This window comes from Girardinichthys multiradiatus, chromosome 13 (assembly GCF_021462225.1).
Source record: "Girardinichthys multiradiatus isolate DD_20200921_A chromosome 13, DD_fGirMul_XY1, whole genome shotgun sequence".
In the NCBI taxonomy this organism is placed as follows: domain Eukaryota; kingdom Metazoa; phylum Chordata; class Actinopteri; order Cyprinodontiformes; family Goodeidae; genus Girardinichthys; species Girardinichthys multiradiatus.
Window position 1 is genome coordinate 22,093,256 of NC_061806.1, and position 7,527 is coordinate 22,100,782.

The window sequence follows — 7,527 nt, forward strand, 5'->3', positions numbered from 1 at the left end:
AGCTTCCTCATCCTCTCTCACGCTCTGTCTCTTCTCCCAAGTTATTCCTCCACTCGCTTATCATTTATCACCCCTTCTCTTCCCTGACCTCTTTCTGTAACCTCCCTCCCTCCACGCCAGCTCTCTCTCCTCCCCTCTTTCCTTGGCAAATCCCTCCTGTTCTCTGACCTCTCCCTCGCCTCTTGCTGCCTTTCCGCCCTCCATCCCCTTCCATCCATCCGTCCATCCCCGCTGCCCTCTATCATCCCTCTCCAGTGCCTCCCTCCATCCCTCCAGAGGTGAGAGGTCGCAGCTTCCTCTCTGCTGTCAGACTCAAACCGGCTGCAACCAGCTTCGGTTGGGGTGGGGGGTTGGTGGGAGAGGAGGTGAAGGAGACAAGGGGAATGAGGAATACAGGTAAGGAAAAGAAAGGAAGTAGGATGGGAAGGGACTGACAAGGAGGACGGATAGATGGGGGCAGAGAGGTTAAAAGAGGGAAGGAGGCAAGGGAGAAGAGAGGGGGAGACGTCTTCTTTTTGAGTCACTGCCTTTGGCGCCGAGGAGCCGTTTTATGAATGTATCGTGTGGGAGGTGACAGAATGGAGCATACAAACACTGCTTACACTAACACTAAATGGTTGCTGGGAATGTGTGTTTATGTGTGTGGGTGCATCGGTGTAGATGTGTGCATGTGAGTGGGAGAGGTACCACGTTTACCTGCCTTTGGCGAAAGGAAGTTTCACTCCAGGTGACGGTTATATTAACAAGGGCAAGAACAATTGGTCTCTGAAACCCCAAGGGCAAATTAATGACGTATTACTTAAGCCAGTAGTAGGAATACAGAAAGCTGTCATGTATTCCAAATATATCCTGTTACAAAACATTACTAGACGAAGTTTTACAGCAAATACGTTGGGAACATAATCATTGCTGTATTCTTAGAGCCGTCTGCTGACAGCTCTGTGCATTGCTAGAAGAAAGCACAAATCAACCAAATTCTGTTGAAAGGGAAAATTTGTTTTCTTGAAATTGGTAATGCCTTGTGAAGAAGCTGATGTATACCAACTTTAGAAAGTTACTGCTGCAAAAATGGCAAAAATGATACGCTATACTGAAATCAATATAGAAGATCTTGCAGAAGAACTGTGGTTGGATCAATCAGGACCTTCCAATAAAATCCTAAACTCAATCGTGTAAGCAATTACACAAGTGAGTTTAAGATCCATTAGAATTAGTGGAGCTTTTTCAGACTCACTCCCATTCAACAGGAATAGATCTCTACAACTTGATGTTATAAACTCACTGTTATTTTATAGATCACAAGGGCTTTTCCTTTGAAAAAAGGCAAAAAGTGGATCTTGTTAATCAGATGATATGCATAGAATGATTAATGGTATCAAGTTGTTTTAAGGTTTCAAAAAGTTGATAGCTTCAAAATCACAGTGTTTCTGTCATACGGTTCCTATGGTTTAAAGTCCTTTTAAAAAGATACCACACCTCCCCCTCCTTCACCTGTTGCTGGGCACTGCCGGTTGGCTGGCTGAAAGAAGGCTACTAAAGGTTTTCGTCAGTTGCAAGACAGACAAATTAGTGATTAGTTCTTTCAGGGTGCGACAAACACGGTGAGAAAGCTAAAGGAGTGCCTCCCATCTATGAGCTGGTAAGCAGGTGACTAGACTCTTCACAAGCTGATTAATTAAGTAGCGAAAATCAGCTTGTTATACTGTTACTCCATAGCAGGACTCCCACTGTATGATATCACATCATCATATTGTTACTGTTTTTACAGAAATATGCCAAGCAAAAATTGATAACATGATCAAGTCACTCTATTTAAAACATGAAAGCAACAATTATTCCTACTGCTGCTAAAATAATAAAACAAACTGATCATCATAGCTTCAATAAGATTATCTATAACATTTGGTTAATTTTACTTAGATATATAGACTTTAGCAAAAATATAGAACCTGCTAAATTTAGCAGTAATTTTCAAGTGCATATTGTGCAGTCTATAAGCCTTTTTGACTAAGACAAGGATACCAGAATAAGACTGACTGGTTTATTAAGCTATATGCTTAAGTAGCCATACATACAGTATGGGTCACTAAAGTTTTCAACCAGCGTCACCTTAAAATGAGTGATTTGTGGGATTCCTTTAGTTTCCACACCATGACTGTCCACCTTTTTTATCCATCCATTGTCTTTACCCGTTTGTCCTTGCAGGGTCACGGGGGCTGGTGCCTATGTCCAGCGATCATTGGACGGGAAGCGGGGTACAAGCTGGACAGGTTAGACAGTGACACGCAAAACAAAGAAAACCTCAAAACACACTCATACCTAAGCGTAGTTTATTACTAGAAAAAAAATCCAAATGAAAAGATTACCACACTTTGATCAGCCAACTGGCAGGGTAGTGCAGAGTGGAAACAGGTGGAGGAGGGGTAGCTCTGTGTTATTCTATGCTGCAAACGGTCAAAGGCATGACAAACCACACCTCTGTGATGTTGAAACCATGACTGTTAAAAACTTGGATATTTGTTTTACTGAAAATCTGCTCATGGCTACTTTATAAAGAGCAGGACAACAAAAAGCTACATTACACTACACAATAAGAAGGTGGATGGGTCATCAAATAATTTATCATTATCATGAAAAATGTCTTATCATTGTAAGTATATGCATTTATTGTGATGTTTGAAAAAACCCATAACTGACTGTATTGTATTTCGTTGTCACTGTAAGGATGGTCTCTTAAAGACTCATCTTTTTAACTTGGCTTTTAATTGCAGTTGAGCAGAATTATCAGGCTAGTTTTTATTTTCTTATCTTTGTATTGTTTAAACTGCTTTTATTCTATTAGTTTTATTGTAGATGTTGTATTTCATTGCTTATTTTATGTTTTAATTAATTTTATTTTATGAACCTGTACAGCACTTTGGTCTCTTTGGGTGTTTAAAGCCTTTTATAAATAAAGCTTTATTGGTTGATTGATTTTGTCTGAATTGTTTTTTTTTTTTTTGCTATTTTCTCCACTGTTGGTTCCCTGAGAGCATCAATAAATGTCAGTAAATTCAATACTATGATTTAATGCAGTTACTGTTTGCAGTTTCGTGGCAAGAATCACACTTCTTCATGTAACTGGTGTCCTAAAGAAGCTTATTTCAAAGGTATGTTTTTAAGAGCAGTATTTTTTGTGGGACTTTGACACCAATGACATGCAGCCAGAGCCACACAGTTACCTAAAAAAAGACCAAAATGAAGTTAGAAATACTTTTTATCATCACTTTTATTGTCATCACAATAAATACCACAAAATAACCTGATAAAATTCTAGGTCAGTATCAAATGCTACTATCAAAACTATTGCAAAATTTATTGGGTTTTTATTCTAAACTTTTGATGAAGTCTGGGTATAAAGTAACAACACATAGTAGAGATACCAGAAATACAACTGTAATGATCAACATGTTACAAAACCTTTGCAATAAAAAAATCTGTTTTAATAGAAGTAATTCGATCATATTAAATGTTTTTTGTTTTAAATGTTTGCATAAATGCCAAGAAATCATAGTATCTTTACTCAAGGTTATCATATTGTGAGAATCTTGTAACGGTGTAAGGTTAGTTTGATGTTTGCACAAAAAAATTGGCAAACAAAAATAATAAATAACTCAATAAACTTCAATGGAAACCAAAAGTCAGATCCAAGGAAATACAGAAATAGTGTTTCTAAAAATTTACTCAATAACAAATCTGAATACATTTATTTCTTGGAAACTGTCTGATGGCCAACCTGTCCAATGACCGCTGCACCAGGCCCCCCATGGCTCTTTAATGATACGAGGTTTAGACAATGGATGAATGGGTGTCTGAAGGCACACTGTGCTTGTTGAGGCATTAACAATGACACTGAGGTGCACAATCTCCCCATTTATGCATTAATAAATCGTAAAGCAACCATTCAACAGGTTGCATCGACCTTAACAAGGTTCCAAACTTCTTTTTAAAACACTTTAAGAATTCAGTGGAATCAGCATCTATACTGTACCAATCAGTGTGTATCTCCACATTAATTTACCTTCAAGATACATGCATACATGTGTCCATTCTGCCTTCTCCATCTCCATATATTTGTATAAAGAGGGCGCCTGGCTATGGCAACCTCACACGCTGATAGGCAGAGAAAGGAAGACAGGTGATTGGTTGAGCTGTCGGCTGTCATATCAGCAGGGTGTATCTTTGTGACAATGTTAGACGCACACACACGCATAGCTCCACACACACACACACACACACACACACACACACACACACACAAATTTTCCTGTGCTGCCAACCTACACACCTACGAACTCCAGCAAAGTGCAAACAAAGGCTACTTCTCAGCACACACAGACCCACACACACACACACTCAGAGATAGATTTGAGACGAGATGCGGTGTGTTAGGTGCGCTGACCCTGCCGATGAGGACAGGAGGAACATCAACGGAGCTACAAGGCCGTTGCTATGACAACTAGCCCCGCTGCACAGGTAGGAAGCACAATAGGTCTAAGCTGTTCACATTCACTCTGTTTGTCTCTCACACACACTCTCTCACACACACACACACACACACACACGCACACACACGATGTAACACACTCAAGACAAGTCTGACAGACAGCAGCTGAATGCCAAGGTAAGGCCATTTCCCTTTCATACCTACATTCACTGTGGGGAATTATTCATTAACTGCTAATATAAGAGAACTAAGTCTTTACCCAGTGACTCAGATCGTGAGACTGTGTGTGTGTGTGTGTGAGACAGACAAACTCTGAGCATCACTCTGCATACTAACAGCACCTGCACCGGGGCAGCCAGTGTATGTCTCTGAGGGCCCCTTAAATAATCAACTGCCACTGCACAGACAGTGGCATTGACTTCTTAGCTTTCCTGCACTCTTTCTCCTCCCTTTTACAAAAACCACAGATGAGAGCTCATAATCACGAGTCTCCAAACTCACTGGCTGGATCACCACTGCAGGATGAGCTGCGGCTGCTGCTGTGTCCTGTGCGAGAGGGGCGGCTCAAAGCCTGGTAATGAACCCCCACGCCTTTCATGTATAGAGTAAACACCTGGATTTAAACATCTGGTATGCGCCATTCATGTCTGTATGAAAAGTCCAATTAAACTCAAGTCCAAGACCTATGGAGCCAGTCAAACAATATAACACAAAACCTGTGTGTCTTGTCTTGTACAGTGTGTATCTGCAGCCATAATAAGGCTAATAGGTGAGATTATTGTAAATAAAAAGGGACAAAAAAAAACGGGTCAGGTTATGCAGGGTTCACTGCGTGCACATTCACTGTGTGTGTGTGTGTGTGTGTGTGTGTGTGTGTGTGTGCTTGAACATCATTATTGTACATGCTTGCATTCCTACAGTTGAGCCCAGATCAGCTGTAGGCATGCAGAGCAGCGGCAGGTAACGGCACCGACTTAGTTAAATGTAAAAAAAAAATTAAAAAATTAAAAATACACCACATGAAGCGCTGCCAGATGTGCGCGGCACAGCTGGATCAGTGGACAGTAAGCGTGTTCCGGTGTGTCTGCATAAAATACTCACCTCTAGCATAAGGCAAAGCCCTGGTGGAGCTGTTTGCGGGTTGTCAACGCGGGCTGGCTGGCTGTCTGTCGCAGGGCTCAGCGCCTCTACTCGCCCGGGTCACGGAGCCGTCAGCAGCCGTCACCAAGCGGCGTTTCCCCGCTTCTTATGAGCTCCTCCGTGGCGCCTCGGCTGGAGGATCGTCCTTCCACTTAAACCTTAAAACCGCTCCTCTGGCTCAACATCAGCGCCTGCACCCACTAAATATGGGAAAGCAAAAAACACAAAAAGGGGAGAATTTGAAAAATAGGGAGCAAAGAGGTTCCGTTTCAGTCTTGTTTCGTGTAAAGGTACTGACAAAGCCCCGTTAAAAGCCTGCGCTCGGGTTTCGGGGACAGACGCGGGACTCCCCCAGTATGCGGTAGGGCGAAAATCGACCGAGCGCCCGTGCGCCTCTGCCTCTGCAATTCCTGCTCTCTGTCTCCGATGCGCTCCAGTCTCCGTGTGTGCCTCTACAACGTGCCTGGTTGTCAAAACCACGCGGGCACCCGTAGCTGCTTTTACTCTAACCCTGTGGAGTTGTGGGAAATGTAGTTTGTTTTTAACTGGAAGGGCTCGAACTCAAAAGACAAACAAAACATATAAAGTACATAACGCAAATTTGAATAATGAGATTCATTAGTTTTATTTAAAAATAAAAATCCCAAAATTAACATCTGCAGAATTTTTACAACCACAAACGTGAAAGTAATTGATTGGAATCTTCTTTGACGAATTCAAAGGTTTAATTTTTTTTTTTACAAATAAAAATTTTAAAATTGTGCCAAGCATTTACTCTGAAACCCCTAAGTAAAATCAATGTCTTTGTTATTGTTATTGTTTAAAAAAGGTCATGCTCAGTTAATTTCTCTCTGTTCATTATAGTTAAAAAGGTCTTGCAATTGGTTCTTGCTCATAGAGGATGCTTATTTATTTATTGTACTCTACTCTCTGTGTATTTTAGTTCATCTTTGAGATCAGCGTTAGTATGTTTTTTTTCCTTGGTTGGTAGATCCCTCTTTGTTTTATTATCAACCTTTCCTCAGTTTCCCTGTTTTTCTCTCTTTCAAAACTGTTCAAAATCCCCTTGATTTGCTCACCTGCATCCAATCTCATTCTCTACTTTTTCCTCTGCATACAAGTCCTCTTGTTCTCTCTATTCATTACGGGTTCTTCCTGTTATTCTGCTCGAGCTCCATGTCCTGTTCTTCTTGAGTAAGATCTGTATGTTTTCTGTTTTAATTATTAAACCTCCATGATTCTCACCCCAGGTTCCTGTCTACATATTGGTCCTACCCTCAACATACAAAACATGACAGAAACTCAACTGCTTTATAAGAGGGTGTGAAAAAAAACAAAAACTGTTTCATAACAAAGTGACACACCAGACAAGTCAGTCATAGGGCTGTGGAGAAGTTCAGAGCAGGTTTAGTTAAAGAAACAATATCATGAAAACAAGCTTTGAACATCTCACTGATTACTGTTAAATTCATCATCTGAGTAGGCAAAGAGTAGGCCTATGGCATAATTGCATACTTACCAAGATATGGTCATTCCACCAAAATTGACAGGCTAGGCAAGAACATTATTCTGAGAAGCAGCCAAGAGGCCCTTGGTAACTCTGGGGAAGCTGCAGAGATCCACAGATCTGCTCTGTCGATATATGGGTCTGGCTGTGCATGGTAGTTTTGACTTGCACATGCAGATGTAGCAACAAACTGTGTTAACAGACAATGGTTTTCTGAAGAGTTTCTGGGCCAACTTGGTAATATCCGTTACAGAATGATGTCTGTTTTTACAAAAAACAATAAGATTTATCAGTTTTATCATTAAATATCTTGTCTTTGTAGTGTATTCAACTACACACAGGATTTTTAGATCTGTTTGTATTTACACAATGTCCCAACTTCTTTGGAATTGGG

At 40.9% G+C, this 7,527-nt stretch overlaps 1 protein-coding gene across 5 annotated transcripts in view; it reads right to left on the bottom strand.

Annotated features, from left to right (window-relative positions):
- ahdc1 (AT hook, DNA binding motif, containing 1) overlaps positions 1-6,073 on the bottom strand; it is a 31,139-nt gene extending 25,066 nt beyond the window's left edge. For 4 of the 5 annotated variants that reach the window (XR_007040980.1, XM_047383654.1, XM_047383651.1 and 1 more), the window contains exons 1-2: positions 5,925-6,073; positions 5,588-5,826 (exon numbers count right to left, since the gene is read on the bottom strand). The gene's annotated coding sequence lies outside the window, so the exon portion shown is untranslated. Of the gene's footprint in view, positions 1-5,587 lie in introns of all 5 variants that reach the window. The other variant, XM_047383652.1, reaches the window with a different exon arrangement.
- Positions 6,074-7,527: the final 1,454 nt, after the last annotated feature.